This window comes from Impatiens glandulifera, chromosome 1 (genome assembly GCF_907164915.1).
Source record: "Impatiens glandulifera chromosome 1, dImpGla2.1, whole genome shotgun sequence".
Taxonomy (NCBI): Eukaryota; Viridiplantae; Streptophyta; class Magnoliopsida; order Ericales; family Balsaminaceae; genus Impatiens; species Impatiens glandulifera.
Window position 1 is genome coordinate 78,032,128 of NC_061862.1, and position 25,453 is coordinate 78,057,580.

At 31.0% G+C, this 25,453-nt stretch overlaps 5 non-coding genes and 2 pseudogenes across 5 annotated transcripts; all 7 read left to right on the top strand.

Annotated features, from left to right (window-relative positions):
* The first annotated feature begins 15,113 nt into the window (after positions 1–15,113).
* Positions 15,114–15,252, top strand: LOC124922823. Its single transcript, XR_007097878.1, has one exon. It is a non-coding gene; the product is annotated as a U4 spliceosomal RNA (small nuclear RNA).
* Positions 15,253–15,963: 711 nt separating this feature from the next.
* LOC124922824 lies at positions 15,964–16,108 on the top strand. Its single transcript, XR_007097879.1, has one exon. It is a non-coding gene; the product is annotated as a U4 spliceosomal RNA (small nuclear RNA).
* A 1,565-nt stretch (positions 16,109–17,673) lies between these two features.
* Positions 17,674–17,813, top strand: LOC124922820. Its single transcript, XR_007097875.1, has one exon. It is a non-coding gene; the product is annotated as a U4 spliceosomal RNA (small nuclear RNA).
* A 1,688-nt stretch (positions 17,814–19,501) lies between these two features.
* LOC124922821 lies at positions 19,502–19,641 on the top strand. The gene has a single exon (XR_007097876.1). It is a non-coding gene; the product is annotated as a U4 spliceosomal RNA (small nuclear RNA).
* A 1,694-nt stretch (positions 19,642–21,335) lies between these two features.
* On the top strand, positions 21,336–21,475 carry LOC124922822. The gene has a single exon (XR_007097877.1). It is a non-coding gene; the product is annotated as a U4 spliceosomal RNA (small nuclear RNA).
* A 1,678-nt stretch (positions 21,476–23,153) lies between these two features.
* LOC124922825 lies at positions 23,154–23,325 on the top strand (annotated as a pseudogene).
* A 1,773-nt stretch (positions 23,326–25,098) lies between these two features.
* Positions 25,099–25,223, top strand: LOC124922827 (annotated as a pseudogene).
* Positions 25,224–25,453: the final 230 nt, after the last annotated feature.

The window sequence follows — 25,453 nt, forward strand, 5'->3', positions numbered from 1 at the left end:
ACTATAACATGGTATGAGGGAAAACTCAACCTATGCAGACTAGAGATCTCAAGAACTAGGTTCAATGGGATAACCTAATTGTACTGACTTGGAAAGTTATTGTTGAAGATTAATCATATAATGAAACAATATATATTTTGACGATGATAAACATATCGCTTTTAATGATTCTTTGTGAGCAAAGAGATCATCTATGTGAGATAGAAGTGGGGTTGATTCGAAAGAATTGAACGACTAAATTCTAGACCCTCTCACAGAACTAGGCATGTCATGTTTCATAGCCAAAACACACACAATCATGAGATCTTGACATGTATCAAGGATAATTTTATGTGAAAATGTGTAATCGTTTATACAAATGGCAGAATAGTTCAAAGACATCGAGTCTACTAATCGGCTAGTAAAGTTATATTTTCATAATAAAATGTTTAAAATGTTACACATACCTACCTATCCTATGTAGAATTCAACTATTGAACCTTCCACCAAGTTAATCTTTCAATTTCCATTAATGTGGAGGATTGTTGGAATTTTAAACTAATTCATAAATTCCATTAATGAAAGGAAATGAGAATTTAGGTAAATAAATTCAAATGAAATTCAAACAAAATTCATACGAAATTTAAACGTAAATTAAAATGAAATTTGATCCAAATAATTAAATTATTATAATTTATTTGTTAATTATGTAATTAACATTTAATGGCTTAAAGAACAATTATCAAATTAAATATATTTAATTTATTAATTGTCATTGTAACCTTTATGATATTATTTTATCAATTTATTAGCAATTTAGAAAATCATGTAACATGTATTTTTTAATGAAGAGAAAATGCAAAGGGCAATGAAGAGGCAGTCAAGGTTAGTCGTTGGATCAAAGATTAATGGTTGATTTTATTTTGTGAAAGTTTATCTTTTCAACAATATAAAATTCATCATCTCTAATCTCAAATCACTTCATCCACTTATATTTTCTCACTCTAGAATTCCAAAAACTCTCTTCTTAATTTGTGAATGTTCTTTGAATTCTTTGCTCGATATTTTCGTTGAAACCCTGTGATAGTTCAGGTACATTGATCAAGTTCAATGCATAGTGATTCCAGTGCAAAAATCATTATTATATTCGTTTTACCTTGGAAGACAGACATCTACGATAAACTCTAGCACAAATGGGAGTCGATGGAACCGTTTTAAAGGAAATGTGTTTAACACATGCCTCGAATCAACCATCAAATTCGGTGATATTTTTCTTCGTATATCTTGTTTTATTTTTATTTATTTGTAACATTGTATTTTGATATATTTATTTTATTTCAAGACAAAATTTTTAACAATATATATGAGGAGCTAGAAAAACATATTTCAGAATGTAAAAAGCACAATTATAAGTCAAAATTTGTTATTAGTTAAATGGGTGATGGAAGAAACAAACCAAGCAAACTTCATTTCTATTTGCATATTTTCCTTCATGTTAATGTAATACCTTCAGAACAGTTGTGACATTATAATGATATACAAAATTGAGCTTCCTGTAACTAGAATTTGTAAGTGAGTTTCAAAATTATGGAAATAAAATTTACAAATGAAATGGATATGTAAAGTGAGTGTTTTATTTTCAAATAACAAAGATTCACCAGTATTGTTGCACAATTGTCTGCAATGTATATATCACTATCAATCAGATCAGACACGTAACCAATATATTTAATTTTCTTGAACTCTATAGATAAGAATTAGATTATCAAAATCAACAATAAAAAATAATCTTCTACTTCAAAGATGACACTAGTAAAAAAAGTAGTTTTTAACGAAGGTAAAAACTCTCGATGAAAACCTATTTGATCTCGGTGATAGTTATCACCGAAGGCAACTAATTCTCTCGGACGGTCTCGATAATTTGACTGTCGGTGAAGGAAAAATTAATATCACTGAGAGCATTTACCACCCTTGGAGTTAATTATAATTTTTTTACCGAGAGTAGAGTCAATGCTCTTGATGATAATATTAAATAATGCAATTGCTTAATTCTTTAGCTTCGACCTCACCTTCTTCTCCATCCCTCTCTCACCGTCTCGAGATCCCTAATCATTTTTCTTCCTATTATCTGAAGTGGTAAAGGTGTCTGCACATCAGTTACAATGCCAACACCAATCTCTATGGTTTTGCTACTATTTTCTATTCGATTTATCTATAGATGATATCAAGAACAATTACAAACAAATATCAAGAACAATTGAGATCCAGCAACGAGTTGAGAATATCAAGAACAATTACAACAAATACGTCCAACAAATATGTACAAACATAAAATCAAGAACAATTACAGCAAATACGTCCAAATAGAAAATCCCAAATGTATATTCCATAAACATATTCAAATATAAAATACTTTCTTAATCAATAAACGATTCTGGATCTATACTTACTTACTATTTTATTTTCCTAGGATTCTGGATCTATACTAACTTAATCAACAAACGATATGTTCATCGGATCCACATCCTAACGACAGTTTTACTTCTAACGAAACCTCTAAATCTGATCTTCGCAACTATTGGGATCTGTAATAATGCCGACGGAGGTACATGAATAGATCTGATCTTCTACTCGTGGCTAAGACCTCATCACTGATCTTCTCTTCCTCTTCTTAGATTCTTCATATTTCTTTCATCCTCCATGAAAACGAGGATCTCACTAGCTATTTTGTTTGGACATCATGTCGAGTTCATCAGATTTCGCCGATTTTGGGAGGTATTTTGGCAAAAAGCTGGGTAAGTCACCGGAAAATTCAATTGTCTCTTATACATGTAATCTTCTAAGAAAATACTTGAAAGATAATGACTCCTCGTCTATCAATATCTTGCATTGGTTTGATAATAATCTAATATGTGGATTTGCACTATGATCTTAAATGAAGAGGAAGAATAGAGAGAGAAAGAAAAAAGGAAGAAAGAGCTAGGTGGTAGAGAGCAAGTTTAGGGAAAAATATAATATTTTTATCGAGAGCGGTAGCATGTGATAGTAATATCACCGAGAGCATTTTTTCGCTCTCGGCGATAATTCTCGATAATTGTGCATATTTTACTAGTGTGAAGAAAGGTGTGTTTGGTAACTTTGGAATTGACATTGAAATTGGAATTGGGGGGTCTAATTCTAATTCTTAAGTTTGGAATTAGAATTGAAATTAAAATTTTAATAGAATTCAATTTAGTGTAATTTTGCCGTTCTCAATTTCACTCTTTTTATTTCGGAATTATAATTTTAAATTTAATTTTTTTATGTTTTTTCAAACAAAACAATTTATTATTTTGTCATTTAAAATATGATTAAAGTTTTCAATCGATAATTTATTTTTTTGAATTTAAAATATTAAAATATCAAATCGATGATTTTTTTTCTTTTTTAGTTTAGTATGTTAACATTTTGAAATGCATATATATATTTTTTAATTTAAGAAAATTAAAATGTTGAACCGATCCGAACCGATTCGAACCAATATTTTTTTTAAATCTTTGAAGTTAACATATTAAACAGATAATATTTTAATAAAAATCAAAACTTAAAAAAAAAAATTTAACACTTGACTTATCTTAGTTAGTCTTATGTCAAATCAATATTATAATAAAATAGATAATATATATTAATATTATTTTTATTATATTTTTTTATTCAAACATAGGAATTAAGATTGAATTACAATTTTATAGTTTTTTCAAACATAAAAATTGAATTATAATTTAATATCAAGTTACTTTAGCCATGAGAATTAGCCAATTCCACTTCTACGCATTCAAACATACCCTTAAGTTACTCTAGGCATAAAGAAAATCAAACAATGGTAGAAAAAAAACCTTTCAAGTTGAGAGCGATTCGAACACGAAAAGAGTTGGAGTTTCATCGGTAAGAATACAACTTCAGCTAATTCACCTCTGTCGTGCCAAAACTCGACTAAAAATCGATAATCATGCTTACTTTAGGAAAATCAAAAGTATAATATGCAGATAGAGTAAATAGATGTGGAGAAGAGAAAAGAAAAGAAATGAACCATTGTCGCAAAATAAGCTCGTGTAAAAACTTGACTACTTTGAGTCGAGGGTAGGAGAGAGCGTAAACTACAACTTACAACCTCACAAATCACGCCTATTGTCTTTAAAACCCTAAAATGCTTAGCCACTTGTGAAATCCCTGTGTAACAAATACTCATACTTAATTATATATTATATATTATGAGTTTTGTTTCCTTTTATGGTTGATTTATGTGAAGTTTTTTATAAATTAATTTTAGTATATTTTTTTTTGATTAAGGAAAGTCCAAATTTATATAATATATTCAGTTAATTTTTTTACATATAAATAATTTAAATAAAATTATTTTTAAATTTAAATCATATAAATACATAATCCATTACTTTATATATAAAATAAGTTGCATATTCTGACGACATAGATAGTTACTTAAAATGATATGCTACTTATTTTTCAATTAACATTTGCAACCAATTTTATCCTGAGTTTTTTATATTTTAAAAAAATATTATCGAAATTATTATACAGTTACATTGTATTTAGTAACTTTTAAAATGATTATGTTAGAAAAAATAATCGAAAATTAAGAGAGTGTTAAAAATTTTGACAATTTATTACTTAAAAATTATTTTGTGATTTTTATTTTTGAAAAAAAAAATGGTTTAATGTTATTTCATTAAAGAAACTTAAAAATGGGATAGAATCCAAAATGAATCAAGATCAAAGCTAGACAAATTCTAATTTTAATTAAACTAAATGAGTAAAACCTACAACATTAATAGTCTCATTCAAATGATAAATTTCATCTTTAACTAAACTTCATTACCTTCAAACGTTGTTATTCATTTTCTTTTATGTAATTTCCTCTTTCTTTTGTGAATATATTATTTCTTAGTATCAATGTCAATTTTTCCTTACTGTTCAACTTTTATTTTACCTTTATTTTTGTATTTGTTTGCAAGTGATTGGGACAATTCGAATACCCTTCTTTTTCTTATGTTTAGCACTATTTTCAACACCCAGTGATTAAACTTTATTTGCATTAATAGTATATTTTAATTTTCTGTTTTGTTGTTATTTTTATTCCAACAAAAATTTTAAATTCAGAAACCTCACAAAATTAATTTCTGGATTATTGTAACCTTATTAACAACATTTGGTCTAAAATGTCTTGATTTTACGAACTACATAATATTTGTTGATAAATTTGTCGTAAGATTTTATAACATTTTGTTTTATATTGTTTATTAAGTTGCATAGCTAAAACTTTTTCATTATTTTTATTTTTGTTGTAAGAATAAGTTGCAATTTCAATTTTTTTTAGTGAAACAAAACAAAGTTTAAATAATCATCTGAAACAGTAATTGGGGCGGGTTCTGAAATATTTGAATGTACCAAATCAAGAAGTTTTGGATAAGAAATTGAAAATGAAAGTTTGTGAGCGTTTTCAATATTACACGATTCACAAAATTAGAGATTGTTTTTTACAAAATATAGGTATTTTAAAACGAGAAATGATAAAAGATGTTGCTAAAGTGGAATGACTCAAACGATGATGTCATGTGTCTACATTAGATCGCGTTGCAATAAAAATCTCTTCATGCCTTACATTGTTAGGTAAATTGTCATGACAATATATATTTTCTCTAAGTGATCATCTTTGAAGCTCAACCTTTAAAGCACGGTCCTTCACAACACAAAATGTAAGGTAAAATACAAAAAAAAGATATTGTTGTCGGTTACAAATCAAGTTATACTTAGTACGTGATAAATATTTTGAAGATATAGTTGCATTTGCATGCTCAGAATATTTTACTAAGGTTACCGGTTGAAATGACCCGACCGATTAAGTTGTACTATGATTATTGAATAAAAGGATTAATATCCTAAATGTGAATATTTAATGTATATCTAGTTTTATTGTTTGGTCGTCATGAAATTGTTACTATTATTGTTAATATTATTATTATGTTTACTATATATATATATAATGATGCTTAATTTTCAAAGTGTCCGGATTGTCGGGTCGAGAACTGTGATTAACTTGGATATATATGTGAGAGTAAATGTATACTTGGGTCGAATTGTGGGTTGACCCGACTATAAACTTCTAACGGTTAAATATAAAATTAAAAATTATATATGTATGTTTTGAACTTGAACCTTACCAAATAAGTACAACATTTTAACCAACTAGGCTAATAAAACTTTATATATTAAATTCTATTGGGTCAAATTATTTTGACTAAGTGTTGAAATAAGTTTGACTATCGTAATTTTGATGATGAATGGATTATCCATGCGTCTATTTGATTTTGATGCAGGGGTATCGAAATCAGGCTTTATTAGATTTTGTTCTAATGAGGTTTATTAGACCGATTTGGCTTTAGATGCACGGAGTTAGACGTGCAGTCTAATTGGAGAGAGTTATACGTGCAGTCTAACTAAGCGGAGTTAAACGTGCAGTCTAACTGGAGAAAGTTATACGTGCAGTCTAACTAGCGGAGTTAGACGTGTAGTCTAACTAAGCGGTGTTAGACGTGTAGTCTAACTAGTGTAATTAAACGTGCAGTCTGATAAAAGGAGAAAGTTAGACGTGCAGTCTAACTCCTTCAGATTAGTCTGAAGGTATTCGTAATTAGACGTGCAGTCTAACTCTTTCAGATTAGTCTGAAGGGATTCGTAATTAGACGTGCAGTCTAATGGAAAGAGTTAGACGTGCAGTCTAACTAGTGAAGGTTTAGGGTTTAGGTCTAACTAAGCGGAGTTAAACGTGCAGTCTAACTGGAGAAAGTTATACGTGCAGTCTAACTAGCGGAGTTAGACGTGTAGTCTAACTAAGCGGTGTTAGACGTGTAGTCTAACTAGTGTAATTAAACGTGCAGTCTGATAGAAGGAGAAAGTTAGACGTGCAGTCTAACTCCTTCAGATTAGTCTGAAGGGATTCGTAATTAGACGTGCAGTCTAACTCTTTCAGATTAGTCTGAAGGGATTCGTAATTAGACCGTGCAGTCTAATGGAAAGAGTTAGACGTGCAGTCTAACTCCTTCAGATTAGTCTGAAGGGATTCGTAATTAGACGTGCAGTCTAATGGAAAGAGTTAGACGTGCAGTCTAACTGGTGAAGGTTAGACGTGCAGTCTAACTCATGGAGTTAGACGTGCAGTCTAATGGAATGTAAAAGTTAGACGTGTAGTCTAACTCCTTCAGATTAGTCTGAAGTGATTGTAATTAGACGTGAAGTCTAATCCCATTAGACCAGGTGGTCTAATGGATTCTGTTATTAGACGGGGATGTCTGATTTCATTAGACGAGGTCATCTAATTGAAATACATCTAATGTCATGCTTAAGTAGTTGCTTGAAGCTAGCACACGCATACCCACGTGTTGTAGCTGTACGCTACTCCTGTTCCACTTTCTAGTGAAGATCAGTACGACAGCCAGCTGTAACCAATAACCAATGTCACGTAAGCGAATATCCTTCACATTACATGTTTTGCAGGTACATTTCTGAAAAATATTCGGCGCACTACATGTTGTGTACGGCCACAATCCTTGTATTCAGAGTCTGTTGTGTACTATGGAGGAGTTCCAATAGAAGCTCGCCACGTGTCATTATGAAGATTCGACCGTTGGTACCCGTTTATTACTTAAAGAATCTAAAGGACAACGGACAATCTCTTGGCTCTCAGTCTCTGAATTTCTTATTCTCATTCTAAGAAGAATCTCCGAATTACTGAGAAATCAAGTCTTTGAATATTCAAGCGGTTAGTTGCTTTCTTGCTTTACTGTGTGTTAATCAAGAGAGAATTAGAATCAAAAGCATCGTTTTAGCTGAGTGATATTCTTCATTATATTGTAAGTTGAACAGAGTCTGTTCTGTTCAACAGTGAGCTATTTGTGCAAACTGTATTTGATTCAAAACATATTATAGTAAATCATTCCGGTGGTTGGAAAAGGGGGTGACGTAGGAGAGTTTACTCCGAACATCCATAAACAAACTGATGTGTTGTTACTTTTTGTCATCTTCTCATTCTTGTTCCTAAGATTCAAACCTAAGTAAACATTTCCGTACTTGATTCTGTTATAAGTGTTTACAAGGGTTTGCGTAGAATAGAAAGTGAATTAAATCCCTAACAAGATTTCTTTCAAACCGTTTTTCATAAGTCTTCATCAATCGCCAGACCCCGTCTCTATTGATAAAGCTGATCATATCAATTGGTATTAGAGCTCTATTTCTATTCTCAAGCTTAAAGGACCTGAATCATGTCTATCATCAACGTGATCCCTATTCTATCAAGAGACAACTATGAATATTGGATGATAAGAATGCAAGCTCACTTGGTTGCTCTTGATTGGGATATGCGGAGTATCATTACTGATGGTCCCATAAAGATTTCAAAGCCAAGAAGTGAATGGACTACTGAAGACAAGATGACCAATAACCTGGATAATGTTGCTAGGAACATTTTGTATCAATCGATCAACATGAACGTATTCTATAAAATCAAGTCATGTTCATCTACTAAAGAGATATGGGATAAGCTTACTCAGATCTATGGTAGAAACGTTCAAGTAAAGAAGGATCAGAAAGTTTTCATGTGTGTTGAAAACAAATCTAAATGGGCTGATAGCGACTCAGAGGAGTCTCTTGTTGAAAGAGAGACTGAAGTTGTTACATGATTGATGGCAGACAACCAATCCAAGGTAAATGATGTCTCTATACCAGAATTTACAAACGAAGAGTTAACTAATGCACTCAATGAAATGGCCCTTGTGTACAAAAAGTTATCAGATTCATTTTATGAGATGAAAGTGAAATATGAGTTAAACACCCCTTCATCTCATAAAGCTTCTGAAACAAATGCTTTTAAAAAGAAAGAAGTAGAGATTTTATTAGAAAATGAAATGCTCAAAGAACATATTCAAACACTTTCGGCTGAAAACAAAAGACTAAACTATGTAGTTAGTGCTTGGACAAGGTCTGGAGATGCTGTCAAACATCAGATCAGTATGTTAAAACCTGCTGGATCTAGATCCGGTGTAGGATTTGATGGCAATGACCCTAACCTGTCCTACAAAAAGTCAAACTCAGCAAAAGACAAGCTTAAGCCAATAAGTTTTGTTAAAGGGAGTGTGACTGATAGTGAATCTGATCCTATTCACGAAGAAGTAGTTTTTAAGAATGAAATCATTTATGTTCCGTCGACTGTTAGCTGGCTGAAGAATAAATTAGAAGCATCTAGCAAGACAGGCAATCTAAAACCTAACACAAAGTCAAAGAGTTTTAAAAGAAAGTCTTCTTCAAAAGCTAAGGGATCAGTGGCTAGCAGAAAGTCGTCTGCTAAGTCAAAATCATACGCATTAATCACAACACAAAATGGGGAATCCATTAGAATATGTCAAATATAGATTCCTAAGGGACTAATTGACCGATGACCCAATTAAAAGTGGATACCAAAAGATTGTAAATACTCCTTTGTGTAGGTACAAATAAACGATGGGCTGGAGGAATCTGTATGGTATCTTGATAGCGGTTGTTCCAGGCATGTGACAGGAAACAGACGGCTTCTTATTGATATAGCAGATTGCTCTGGACCTAATATTACCTTTGGTGACAACAAGAAGGGCAAGACCATGGGTAAGGTTGATGCATGACAGATTTGAAATGAGCATGATGGGAGAATTAATGTTCTTCCTTGGGCTTCAAGTCCGTTAGTTAGAAAAAGGGACCCTCATCAATTAGGTCAAATACACCAAAGAACTGCTAAAGAAGTTTTGAATGGAGAACTGCTTTGCCGCAGTCACACCAATGAGCTCCTCTAGTAAATTGGATAAAGATGAAGGCGGCCAAATTGTTGATGTAACAGCATATAGAGAACTTATCGGATCCTTGTTATATGTGACTGTTAGCAGGCCAGACATTCAGTTTGCCGTTGGAGTTTGTGGAAGATTCCAGGCTAATCCTAAACTTTCTCACTTTACTAATGCTAAACGTATTCTTAAATACTTAAAAGGAACTCAAAATGTGAGACTGTGGTATCCGAAGGATTCTAGTTTCAATTTTATCAGTTTCTTAGATGTAGATTATGTAGGGTGCAAAATTGATAGAAAAAGCACGAGTGGAACTTGACAGTTCCTTGGAGATCGTCTAATCTCATGGTTCAGCAAGAAGCAGACGTCAGTTTCCACGTCTATAGTAGAAGTAGAGTATCTCGCAGCTGGAAGTTGTTGCTCTCAGCTTTTGTGGGTTCAACAACAGCTCATGGACTATGGGATTGAGGCTGAAGAATCTCCAATGTTCTGCGACAACACTAGTGTTATTGCAATCACCTACAATCCAGTTCTGCATTCTCGGATAAAGCATATTGAAATCAGGCATCATTTTATCCAAGAACACGTCAATCAGAAGCAGATTCGTCTTGAATATGTTCCTATAGATCAACAAACGACAGATATCTTCATGAAGCATCTGCCCGAAGCTAAGTTTTCTCATTTTAGAAATATTTTAGGTCTTGTTGATCTTGATTGATGTGATTGCGTGCATAATTTGAGGGAGAACGTATTGTTCAAAACGTAACTGAATAGACATGAAGACAGAGGTCTTAATACGTCCTAAGGATTAGGGGTTTGAGAAACACAACTACTTAGACGTATGTCTACTCTAGCAGTTTAATCTTCTTTTGGAATATTTGTCTTGGTTATTTAACCTGCGTGGTTAGACGCATACGTCTAATAGACGTTAGACGTTTTTATGTTTAAGAGTAAGTGGATGCTCAATGTCTAACCAGACACACGTGTAGCACGTGTTGTTCTTGCAAAATTAGACGTATACGTCTAATAGATGGATTTTCAAGTGGAAGTTGAAAATGTGAAAAGTAGAATAAACATCTAACTACTTATGTAATTGGACCTTTCATCTTCTGGCTATTTGGACAGCTGTCATTTGATTATGTATCTGCTCATGTACTTATTCCCGCCAAAAATCAAATCAGTCATTCCTCAAAAGGATTGAAGACACGTGTCTTTTAATACATAAATAATGACTAATATTTCTGATGATTTTAGTTTGTACGTTTAGTATTAACTGTGCGTTTCGTGATTAACATTAAATGTTGCGTCCATTGGGAACAGATTTCTGAGTTTTTGACGGTAGGTATGATCATTGCATATTAACTACACGATAGGTTTTTAATATTTAATGAGTGATATTACTCAAATGGTTAAGTATTTCAAAATTCGTGTCTCTCTCTAGAATTTGAATCGTCTAGTTCTTGTTCACCTAGTCGAAATGTCATCCTTCTCTCTGAAATCTCTTCAAGTGGATTTTAGATCTGTATCCACGTTGAAATCTCCTGGAATGTTGAAAATTTTTGAGTCATTGAAAACCTCCGGGCTGCGAAAATTCCTCACCCCTCATCCTATCTATCACGAACAGTTGATTCGTGAGTTCTTTGAAACGACTAATTTCTATCAGGACAAGTACATTGCTGGGATCGTTATGGCCAGGATGATCTGTATCTCCGAAAGCTCGTTCGGTATGTTCTTCCAACTTCCCACTTTAGGTATTCATGAGTTTTCACCTTCCCCGTATGAAATCATGTTCACAATGATGAAAGTCTTCTCTGATTCACCCCTTATGGATATTCATGGGAAGAAAAGCGTCCTGAAAGATGAGTTTTCTATTCTCAGTGATATCATCTCTAAATCTATTCTCGCCAAAGAATCCTCCTACAAGTATTGTACGAAGGTTTTTGAGATAATGGTGGCTATCACCAGGGACGTACCTATCAACTGGACTAGTTTTCTCTTCGAAAATCTGGTCAGAATGATTTGCGCTCGTAAGAGAATCTTTGGCTTTGACGGTCCACTTGGCGCTCTCCTCTGTTTTCTTATCGATGAACATGGTAAAGGGTATCATCTCTCTTTTAAAACTTTGAACAACCAGAAGGTTGTTGAATATGCTCTTAGGGTGAAGAGGCTCAAGTCTAAGAAAAGGAAAAGAGATGTCTCCAACCCCTCTCTAACCGCAGTCTTAGAGACTTCTTAGGTTGAAGACTATCCTTTCCAGAAAACGATTAAGAAGAAGAAGAAGATTAGAATAGACTTGATTTTCATTTAATATGAAGTTTTTGGAAGATCTTTTGATGTTGTTGTGTTTTGAACCTATTTCGGTTATTTTTGAAAGAATGTTTTGTGTGTTTCTCCTGAAAACACTCCTATTTATGTGCTTATGAATTTTATATTCTAAATGCTGTGTGTTTGAAAAAGTTTATATGTAAACAGGGATTTCTTTACATTTATATGATGGATAAGCTAATCTGTTGTCTATGCAGGATTTCAATCTCATCATCAAAAATGGGGAAATTGTTGGGTCAAATAATTTTGACTAAGTGTTGAAATAAGTTTGACTATCGTAATTTTGATGATGAATGGATTATCCATGAGTCTAATTGATTTTGATGTAGGGGTATCAAAATCAGGCTTTATTAGACTTGGTTCTAATGAGGTTCATTAAACCAATTTGGCTTTAGATGCACGGAGTTAGACGTGTAGTCTAATTGGAGAGAGTTAGACGTGCAGTCTAACTAAGCGGAGTTAGACATGCTGTCTAATCAGAGAAAGTTAGACGTGCAGTCTAACTAGCGGAGTTAGATGTGTAGTCTAATTAAGCGGTGTTAGACGTGCAGTCTAACTAGTGTAATTAGACGTGCAGTCGAACTCGTGGAGTTAGACGTGCAGTCTAATGAAAAGTGTATATTAGACGTGCAGTCTAACTCGTGGAGTTAGACGTGCAGTCTAATAAAAGGAGAAAGTTAGACGTGTAGTCTAACTCCTTCAGATTAGTCTGAATGGATTCGTAATTAGACGTGCAGTCTAATGGAAAGAATTAGACGTGTAGTCTAACTAGTGAAGGTTAGACGTGTAGTCTAACTCCTTCAGATTAGTCTGAAGGGATTCGTAATTAGACGTACAGTTTAATGGAAAGAGTTAGACGTGTAGTCTAACTCTTTCAGGCTAGTCTGAAGTGGAACCGTAATTAGACGTGCAGTCTAACTCGTGGAGTTAGACGTGCAGTCTAATGGAATGTGAAAGTTAGACGTGCACTCTAACTCCTTCAGATTAGTCTGAAGTGATTGTAATTAGACGTGAAGTCTAATCCCATTAGACCAGGTTGTCTAATGGATTCTGTTATTAGACGGGGATGTCTGATTTTATTAGACGAGGTCGTCTAATTGAAATACATCTAATGTCATGCTTAAGCAGTTGCTTGAAACTAGCACCCGCCTACCCACGTGATGTAGTTGTACGCTACTCTTGCTCCACTTTCTAGTGAAGATCATTACGACAGCCAGCTGCAACCAATCAACCAATGCCATGTAAGCGAATATCCTTCACATTACTTGTTTTGCAAGTACATTTCTGAAGAATATTCGGCGCACTACCTGTTGTGTACGGCCACGATCCTTGTATTCAGAGACTGTTTTGTACTATGGAGACGTTCCAATAGAAGCTCGTCACGTGTCATTATGAAGATTCGACAGTTGGTACCCGTTCATTACTTAAAGAATTTAAAGGACAACGGACAATCTCTCGGCTCTCGATCTCTGGATTTCTCATTCTCATTCTAAGAAGAATCTCCGAATTACTGAGAAATCTAGCCTTTGAATATTTAAAATGATAGCTGCTTTCTTGTTTTACTGTGTGTTAATCAAGAGAGAGTTAGAATCAAAAGCATCGTTTTAGCTGAGTGATATTATTCATCATATTGTAAGTTGAACAGAGTCTATTCTATTCAACAGTGAGCTATTTGTGCAAACTGTATTTGATTTAAAACATATTATAGTAAATCCTTCCGGTGGTTGGAAGAAGGGGTGACGTAGGAGAGTTTGCTCCGAACATCCATAAAGAAACTAATATGTTGTTACTTTTTGTCATCTTCTCATTCTTGTTCCTAAGCTTCAAACCTAAGTAAACATTTCCGCACTTGATTTTGTTTCAAGTGTTTACAATGGTTTGCGTAGAATAGAAAGTGAATTAAATACCTAACAAGATTTCTTTCAAACCATTTTTCATAAGCCTTCATCAATCGCCAGACCCCCGTCTTTATTGATAAAATCGATCCTATCAAATTCAACACCAAATTTTATGAACGTGGACATTTTAACAATATATGTTTAACTTTTTAACTAACTAATGTATATATATATATATATATATATAATGATGCTTAATTTTCTAAGTGTCTGGATTGTCGGGTCAAGAATTGTGGTTAATTTTGATATATATGTGAGAGTAATGAATACTTGAGTAGGATTGTGGTTTGACCCGCCCATAAACATCAAACTATTAAAAATAAAATTCAAAATGTTATATGTATTATTGAATTTTCAACCTAACAAAACAAGTACAACCCTTTAACCAAGTGTGATATTATCAATTGAAAGTGGTTAAAAAATATGAATCAAATATTTGATTGACCAAAGTGTAAGGTCATAATATTAAATGTTAAAAAGCTTAAATAAAATATTTGATTGACCGAATTGAAAGAGTAAAGTCACAAGATGAGAGGTTCATTCGAAAAAAATATGTGATGAGATATATGTGAGAAGATAAATTATTTTACCGAAATGAATAATGTGGAATTAGAGTATTCTATTTCTATTTTAATATATTATTTGTGAAAACATGGAATACATATTATTATTATTATTATTATTTTATTTATATTTTTATCAGTGTGCATCGCACGAGAATCTTCTTAGTTGAATTAAACTTGTATTTTTACATTTTATAAAGCAATCACAATGATTGTAGCATAATTAAATATATCAATTTCAATCTAGGATATATATTAAATAACTTGCCACAATAATATGTGAATATTAAAAATTAGGCGAATGAGACCCAATATAATTTTTGGAATAAGAAGGAAAAGAAGACCGTATAAGTTTGATTTTGACTTGATGTCCTCAATCCCAACAAACTTGTAAAAAATATCTACTTTTTCCCACATCGGAAAGTTAGAAGAGTAAGAAAAGTGGAAGCGAATATAAAAGGAGAGATAGTGGGAAGTAGTAAGGCATCTTTGCGCTTGGGGCAATGACGCAGCTAGTGAGGTTCTAACTAAGGCGCGTCAATTTCTGGTTGAAAACTATTTCCAAACCCCTCTTTGGCTTTAGTTCTGCTTGAGCCGTTGAGAATTTCTGAAAGGGCATATTCTTTAAGAGGTAAAATCCTATAAATCTAAGATCTAAGGTTTTCTCTTTTACATTTTTGGTTCAAATAAAATAAGATATTTACTAAATATATGTCTAATTTATTTATTTTATTTCACGTGACATTTTTTTTAAAATTAAGTGAAATTATTTGAAATGAAAGATCTTGGACATTTATCTGAACTAAACTATTTACAAACATTTGGGGGAAAAAATATGTAATGAGATATGTGAGAAATTAAATTATTTTACCGAAATGAATAAAATGTAGAATGAGAGTGTTCTATTTTCTAATTTAAATATATTATTCGTGAAAACATGGAAAACATATTATTATTATTATTATTATTTTATTTATAATTTTATTCATATACATTGAACGAGAATCTTTGTAGTTGAAATAAACTTGTATATTCACATTTTATAAGGATATCACAATGATTGTAGCGTAATTAAATATAGTAATTTCAATCTAGGTTACATATTAAATAACTTGTCACAAAAATTTGTGAATATTAAAAATCAAACGAATGAGACCAATAGAATTTTTGGAATAAGAAGGAAAGGAAGATCGTATAAGTTTGATTTTGATTTGATGTCCTCAATCCTAACCAACTAGTAAAATCAAATCATCTACTTTATTCCACATTAGAAAGTTAAAGAGTGGGAAAAGTGGAAGCGGATAAAAAATGAGAGATCGTGGGAAGTAGAAAGGCATCTTTGCGCTTGGGGAAATGACGCATCTAGTGAGGTTCTAACCGAGGCGAGTCCATTGGTGGTTGAAAACTATTTCCAAACCCCCTCTTCGGCTTTAGTTCTGCTTGAGCCGTCGAGAATTTTTGAAAAGTAAAACCCGATAACTTTTGGATATTTTTTCGATTTTTTTTAGCTTTGATTTGTATCAAAGTGGGTTATGTTTCCTATCCTCTTCTTATCGACGAAACCATATTGAGTCAATTCTTCTGTGATTTATTGAAGAATGGTTATGGGATAGAAGAGATGGGATAAAAACATTGTCATCTACATATATCTGGAATTGGCATCATTGAGCAAATCGCTCGGATTCTATTTAAGCTATGTTTGCATATAGTTTAAGTTCTAATAAATGTCCAAGATCTTTCATTTCAAAAAATTGTCGCCTGATTTGAAGGAAAAAAAATCACATGAAATATAATAATTTAAATAGACGGACGTTTAGTAAAAAGTCTATGATCGACAGTTTGAGCTCTACATATATATAATGATGCTTAATTTTCAAAGTGTACGGATTACCGAGTTGAAAATTGTGGTTAATTTGAATATATATGTGAAAGTAAATGGATAATTGGGTCGGATTGTGGGTTGACCCGACCTTAAAATTTCAAACGATTTAAAATAAAATTCAAAATGCTATATGTATGTTTCGAACTTACAATCTAACAAAACAAGTATAATCTTTTAACCAACTATGCTAATAAGACTTTACATTTTAAAGTCAATACTAAATTTGATGAACGTGGAACATTTTAACAAAATAAGTTTAACTTTTTAACTAACTTATCTATATATATAATGATGTTTAATTTTTAAAGTATCCTGATTATCGGGTCGAAAGTTGTAGTTAATTAGTTATATATGACAGATTAAATAAATATTTGGGTCGGATTGTGGGTTGATCCACTCATAAACTCCAAATTGTTAAAAATAAAATTAAAAGTGCTATATGTATATTTCAAACTTGCAACCTAACAAAATAAGTACGATCATTTAACCAAGTGTGATATTATCAATTGAAAATGATTAAAAAATATGAATCAAAAATTTGATTGACCAAAGTGTTAGGTTACAATAGTAAATAATATAAAAATAAAAATCAAATATTTGATTGACCAAAATGAAAGTGTACGGTCAAGAGTTGAGAAGTTTATTCGGAAAAAAATATGATGAGATATGTGAGAAGATAAATTATTTTATCGTAGTTAAATAAAATGTGGAATGAGAGTGTTCTACTTTTTTATTTTAATATATTATTCGTGAAAATATAGAATACATATTATTATTATTTTATTTATTTATATTTTTATTTATGTGCATCGCACGAGAATGTCCCTAGTTGAATTAAACTTGTATTTTCACATTTTATAAAGAGATCACAATGATTGTAGCATAATTAAATATAGAAATTTCAAAATATGTTTCAAAATAGGTTACATATTAAATAACTTGCCACAATAATATGTGAATACTAAAAATCAGACGAATGAGACCCAATATAACTTTTAGAATAAGAAGGAAAGGAATACCGTATAAGTTTGATTTTGACTTGACGTCCTCAATCCCGACCAACTAGTATAATCAAATCATCTACTTTATCCCACATTGTAAAGTTAAAGAGTGGGGAAAGTGGAAGCGAATATAAAAGGAGAGATAGTAAGAAATAGTAAGGCATCTTTGCGCTTGGGGCAATGACGCAGCTAGTGAGGTTCTAACCGAGGCGCGTCAATTGCTGGTTGAAAACTATTTCCAAACCCCCTCTTTGGCTTTAGTTCTGCTTGAGCCATTGAGAATTTCTGAAAGGGCATCTTCTTTAAGAAGTAAAACCCTACAAATCCAAAATCTAAGGTTTTCTCTTTTACATTTTATAGGTCAAATAAAATAAGATGTTTATATTTTTCTTAATTAATGTCTCATTTACCAATTGGGCTTCGAACTTTTGGATGTTTTTTCAATTTTTTTGAGCTTTGATTTGTATCAAAGTGGGTTATGTTTATATCCTCTTCTTACCGACGAAACCATATTGAGTCAATTCTTCTGTGATTTTATTGAAGAATGGTTATGGGATAGAAGAGATGGGATAAAAACATTGTCATCTGTATATATCTGGAATTGGCATCATTGAGCAAATCACGCGGATTCTATTTAAGCTATGTTTGCATATAGTTTAAGTTCTAATAAATGTCCAAGATCTTTCATTTCAAATAAGTGTCGCCTGATTTGAAAAAAATCCACATGAAATATAATAATTTAAATAGACAGACGTTTAGTAAAAAGTCTATGATCGACAGTTTGAGCTCTACATATATATATAATGATGCTTAATTTTCAAAGTGTACGGATTACCGAGTCGAAATTTGTGGTTAATTTGAATATATATTTGAGAGTAAATGGATAATTGGGTCGAATTGTAGATTGACCCGACCTTAAAATTTCAAACGGTTTAAAATAAAATTCAAAATGCTATATGTATGTTTCGAACATACAACCTAACAAAACAAGTATAATATTTTAACCAACTATGCTAATAAGATTTTACATTTTAAAGTCAATACTAAATTTGATGAACGTGGAACATTTTAACAAAATAAGTTTAACTTTTTAACTAACTTATCTATATATATAATGATGTTTAATTTTTAAAGTATCCTGATTACCGGGTCGAAAGTTGTAGTTAATTAGTTATATATGAGAGATTAAATGAATATTTGGGTCGGATTGTGGGTTGATCCACTCATAAACTCCAAATTGTTAAAAATAAAATTAAAAGTGCTATATGTATATTTCAAACTTGCAACCTAACAAAATAAGTACAATCATTTAACCAAGTGTGATATTATCAATTGAAAATGATTAAAAAATATGAATCAAAATTTTGATTGACCAAAGTGTTAGGTTACAATACTAAATAATATAAAAATAAAAATCAAATATTTGATTGACCAAAATGAAAGTGTACGGTCACGAGTTGAGAAGTTTATTCGGAAAAAATATATGATGAGATATGTGAGAAGATAAATTATTTTATCGTAGTTAAATAAAATGTGGAATGAGAGTGTTCTACTTTTTTATTTTAATATATTATTCGTGAAAATATAGAATACATATTATTATTATTTTATTTATTTATATTTTTATTTATGTGCATCGCACGAGAATGTCCCTAGTTGAATTAAACTTGTATTTTCACATTTTATAAAGAGATCACAATGATTGTAGCATAATTAAATATAGTAATTTCAAAATATGTTTCAAAATAGGTTACATATTAAATAACTTGCCACAATAATATGTGAATACTAAAAATCAGACGAATGAGACCCAATATAATTTTTAGAATAAGAAAGAAAGGAATACCATATAAGTTTGATTTTGACTTGACGTCCTCAATCCCGACCAACTAGTATAATCAAATCATCTACTTTATCCCACATTGTAAAGTTAAAGAGTGGGGAAAGTGGAAGCTAATATAAAAGGAGAGATAGTAAGAAATAGTAAGGCATCTTTGCGCTTGGGGCAATGACGCAGCTAGTGAGGTTCTAACCGAGGCGCGTCAATTGCTGGTTGAAAACTATTTCCAAACCCCCTCTTTGGCTTTAGTTCTGCTTGAGCCATTGAGAATTTCTGAAAGGGCATCTTCTTTAAGAAGTAAAACCCTACAAATCCAAAATCTAAGGTTTTCTCTTTTACATTTTATAGGTCAAATAAAATAAGATGTTTATATTTTTCTTAATTAATGTCTCATTTACCAATTGGGCTTCGAACTTTTGGATGTTTTTTCGATTTTTTTGTGCTTTGATTTGTATCAAAGTGGGTTATGTTTCTTATCCTCTTCTTGCCGACGAAATCATATTGAGTCAATTCTTTTGTGATTTTATTAAAGAATGGTTATGGGATAGAAGAGATGTGATAAAAACATTGTCGTATGCATATATATCTAGAATTGACATCATTGAGCAAATCGTTCGGATTCTATTTAAGCTATGTTTGCATATAGTTTAAGTTCTAACAAATGTCCAAGATCTTTCATTTCAAATAAGTGTCGCCTGATTTGAAAAAAAATCCACGTGAAATATAATAATTTAAATAGACAGACGTTTAGTAAAAAGTCTATGATCAACAGTTTGAGCTCTACATATATATAATGATGCTTAATTTTCAAAGTGTACGGATTACCGAGTCGAAAGTTGTGGTTAATTTGAATATATATGTGAGAGTAAATGGATAATTGGGTCGGATTGTGGGTTTACCCGACCTTAAAATTTCAAACGATTTAAAATAAAATTTAAAATGCTATATATATGTTTCGAACTTACAACCTAACAAAATAAGTATAATCTTTTAACCAACTATGCTAATAAGACTTTACATTTTAAAGTCAACACTAAATTTGATGAACGTGGGACATTTTAACAATATAAGTTTAAGTTTTCAACTAACTTATCTATATATATATATAATGATATTTAATTTTTAAAATGTCCTGATTACCGGGTCGAAAGCTGTAGTTAATTAGCTATATATGAGAGAGTAAATGAATATTTGGGTCGGATTGTGGGTTAATCCGCTCATAAACTTCAAATTGTTAAAAATAAAATTAAAAATGATATATGTATAATTCAAACTTGCAACCTAACAAAATAAGTACAATCATTTAACCAAGTGTGATATTATCAATTGAAAATGATTAAAAAATATGAATCAAAAATTTGATTGACCAAAGTGTTAGGTTAGAATACTAAATAATATAAAAATATAAATCAAATATTTGATTTACCAAAATGAAAGTGTACGGTCACGAGTTAAGAAGTTTATTCGGAAAAATATATAATGAGATAAGTGAGAAGATAAATTTTTTTACCGTAGTGAATAAAAAATGTGGAATGAGAGTGTTCTACTTTTTTATTTTAATATATTATTCGTTAAAACATGGAATACATATTATTATTATTTTATTTATTTATATTTTTTATTTATGTGCATCGCACGAGAATGTTCCTAGTTGAATTAAACTTGTATTTTCACATTTTATAAAGAGATCAAAATGATTGTAGCATAATTAAATATAGTAATTTCAACATAGGTTTGAACATAGGTTACATGTTAAATAACTTGCCACAGTAATATGTGAATACTAAAAATCAGAGAATGAGACCTAATATAATTTTTGGAATAAGAAGGAAAGGAAGACCATATAAGTTTGATTTTGACTTGATGTCCTCAATCCCGACCAACTAGTATAATCAAATCATCTACTTTATCCCACATTGGAAAGTTAAAGAGTGAGGAAAGTGGAAGCGAATATAAAAGAACAGATAGTGAGAAGTAGTAAGGCATCTTTGCGCTTGGGGCAATGACGCAGCTAGTGAGGTTTTAACCGAGGCGCGTCAATTGCTGGTTGAAAACTATTTCCAAACCCCTTTTTTGGCTTTAGTTCTGCTTGAGTCATTGAGAATTTCTGAAAGGGCATCTTCTTTAAGAAGTAAAACCCTACAAATCCAAAATCTAAGGTTTTCTCTTTTACATTTTATAGGTCAAATAAAATAAGATGTTTATATTTTTCTTAATTAATGTCTCATTTACCAATTGGGCTTCGAACTTTTGGATGTTTTTTCGATTTTTTTGTGCTTTGATTTGTATCAAAGTGGGTTATGTTTCTTATCCTCTTCTTGCCGACGAAATCATATTGAGTCAATTCTTCTATGATTTTATTAAAGAATGGTTATGGGATTAAAGAGATGGGATAAAAACATTGTCGTCTGCATATATCTGGAATTGGCATCATTGAGCAAATCGTTCGGATTCTATTTAAGCTATGTTTGCATATAATTTAAGTTTTGATAACTGTCCAAGATCTTTCATTTCAAATAATTGTCGCCTGATTTAAAAAAAAAATCCACATGAAATATAATAATTTAAATAGACGGACGTTTAGTAAAAAGTCTATGATTGACAGTTTGAGCTCTACATATATATAATGATGCTTAATTTTCAAAGTGTACGGATTACCAAGTCGAAAGTTGTAGTCAATTTGAATATATATGTGAGAGTAAATGGATAATTTGGTCGGATTGTGGGTTGACCCGACCTTAAAATTTCAAATGATTTAAAATAAAATTTAAAATGCTATATATATATTTCGAACTTACAACCTAACAAAATAAGTATAATCTTTTAACCAACTATGCTAATAAGACTTTACATTTTAAAGTCAACACTAAATTTGATGAACGTGGGACATTTTAACAATATAAGTTTAACTTTTTAACTAACTTATCTATATATATAATGATATTTAATTTTTAAAGTGTCCTGATTACCGGGTCGAAAGCTGTAGTTAATTAGCTATATATGAGAGAGTAAATGAATATTTGGGTCGGATTGTGGGTTGATCCGCTCATAAACTTCAAATTGTTAAAAATAAAATTAAAAATGATATATGTATAATTCAAACTTGCAACCTAACAAAATAAGTTTAATCATTTAACCAAGTGTGATATTATCAATTGAAAATGATTAAAAAATATGAATCAAAAATTTGATTGACCAAAGTGTTAGGTTAGAATACTAAATAATATAAAAATATAAATCAAATATTTGATTTACCAAAATGAAAGTGTACGATCACGAGTTAAGAAGTTTATTCGGAAAAATATGTGATGAGATATGTGACAAGATAAATTGTTTTGACCGTAGTGAATATAATGTGGAATGAGAGTGTTCTACTTTTTATTTTAATATATTATTCGCAAAAATATGGAATACATATTATTATTATTATATTTATTTATATTTTTATTTATGTGCATCGCACGAGAATGTTCCTAGTTGAATTTAACTTGTATTTTCACATTTTATAAAGAGATCACAATGATTGTAGCATAATTAAATATAGTAATTTCAACATGGGTTTCAACATAGGTTACATGTTAAATAACTTGCCACAGTAATATGAGAATACTAAAAATCAGACGAATGAGACCTAATATAATTTTTGGAATAATCAGACGGTATAAATTTTATTTTGACTTGATGTCATTAATCCCGACCAACTGGTAAAATAAAATCATATACTTTATCCCACATTGGCAAGTTAAAGAGTGGGGAAAGTGGAAGCGGGTATAAAAGGAGAGATAGTGGGAAGTAGTAAGGCATCTTTGCGCTTGGGGCAATGACGCAGCTAGTGAGGTTCTAACCGAGGCGCGTCAATTGCTGGTTGAAAACTATTTCCAAATCCCCTCTTTGGCTTTAGTTTTGCTTGAGGGTTTTATCTTTTACATTTTTTTTGTGAGACAAAATAAGATATTTATATTTTTTTAATTAATGGCTCAATAACCAATTGAGGCTTGAACTATTGGACGTTTTTTCGAATTTTTGAGCTTTGATTTGTATTAAAGGTTTTATCTCCTCTTCTTTATTCTGTGATTTTATTAAAGAATGGTTATGAGATAGAAGAGATGGGATGAAAACATTGTCATATGCATAGATCTGGAATTTGACAATATTGAGCAAATTGCTCTGATTTGTTCTTATAAATGTACAAGAACTTCATTTCAAATATTTGTCGCCTAATTTGAAAAAACAAATGTTACGTGAAATAAAATAAACGAAATAGATGAACGTTTAGTAAAAAGCCTCTAATTGACAATATATATAACGATGATTAATTTTTAAAATGTCTTGATTGTAGGGTCAAAGGTTGTGGTTAATTTGAATATATATGTGAGAGTAAATGGATATTTGGGTCGGATTATGGGTTGACCCGTTCATAACTTTCAAACGGCTAAAAATTACATTAAAAATAATATATGTATATTTCGAAATTGCAAACTAACAAAACAAATACAACTCTTTAACCAACTAGGCCGATAAGACTTTATATTTTAAAGTCAACACCAAATTTGATGAACGTGGGACATTTTAACAATATAAGTTTAACTTTTTAACTAACTTATCTATATATATAATGATATTTAATTTTTAAAGTGTCCTGATTACCGGGTCGAAAGCTGTAGTTAATTAGCTATATATGAGAGAGTAAATGAATATTTGGGTCGGATTGTGGGTTGATCCGCTCATAAACTTCAAATTGTTAAAAATAAAATTAAAAATGATATATGTATAATTCAAACTTGCAACCTAACAAAATAAGTACAATCATTTAACCAAGTGTGATATTATCAATTGAAAATGATTAAAAAATATGAATCAAAAATTTGATTGACCAAAGTGTTAGGTTAGATACTAAATAATATAAAAATATAAATCAAATATTTGATTTACCAAAATGAAAGTGTACGGTCACGAGTTAAGAAGTTTATTCGGAAAAATATGTGATGAGATATGTGACAAGATAAATTGTTTTGACCGTAGTGAATATAATGTGGAATGAGAGTGTTCTACTTTTTATTTTAATATATTATTCGCAAAAACATGGAATACATATTATTATTATTGAAAATGGTTAAAAAATATGAATCAAATATTTGATTGACCAAAGTGTAAAGTCACAATGTTAAATGTTAAAAAATATAAATCAAATACTTGATTGACCAAAGTGAAAGTGTAAGGTTACGAGATAAGAAGTTTATTCGAAAAAAATACGTGATGAGATATGAGAAAATAAATTGTTTTACCGTAATGAATAAAATGTAAAATGAGAGTGTTCTAATTTTTATTTTTATATATTATTCGTGAAAATGGAATACATATTATTATTATTTTATTTATTTATATTTTTATCTGTGTGCATCGTACGATAATTTTATGAGTTGAATTAAATTTGTATTTTCACATTTTATAAAGTGATCACAATGATTTTAGCATAATTAATCAAATACAGTAATTTCAATCTAGGTTATATATTAAATAACTTGCCACAAAAATATGTGAATATTTAAAATTAGACGAATAAGACCCTATAGAATTTTTGAAATAAAAAAGAAAGGAAGACCGTATAAGTTTGATTTTGACTTTAAGTCCTAAATCCCGACTAACTAGTAAAATCAAATCATCTACTTTATCCCACATCGAAAAGTTGGAAGAATGAGGTAAGTGGAAGCGAATATAAAAGGAGAGATAGTGAGAAGTAGTAAGGCATCTTTGCGCTTGGGGCAATGACGCAGCTAGTGAGGTTTTAACTGAGGCGCGTCAATTGCTGGTCGAAAACCTCTTCGGCTTGAGTCTTCTTGAGCCGTCAAGAATTTCTGAAATGGCATCTTCTTTAAAAGGTAAAACCCTACAAATCCAAGTTCTAAGGTTTTCTCTTTTACATTTTTTTGGCCAGATAAAGTAATATGTTTATATTTTTCTTAATTAATGGCTAAATTACCAGTTGGGGTCCGAAATTTTGAAGGTTTTTCGAATTTTTTGAGCTTTGATTTTTATCAAAAAAAGTGTGTTATTTTTCATCTTCTCTCCTTGCCGACAAAACCATATTGAGTCAATCCTTCT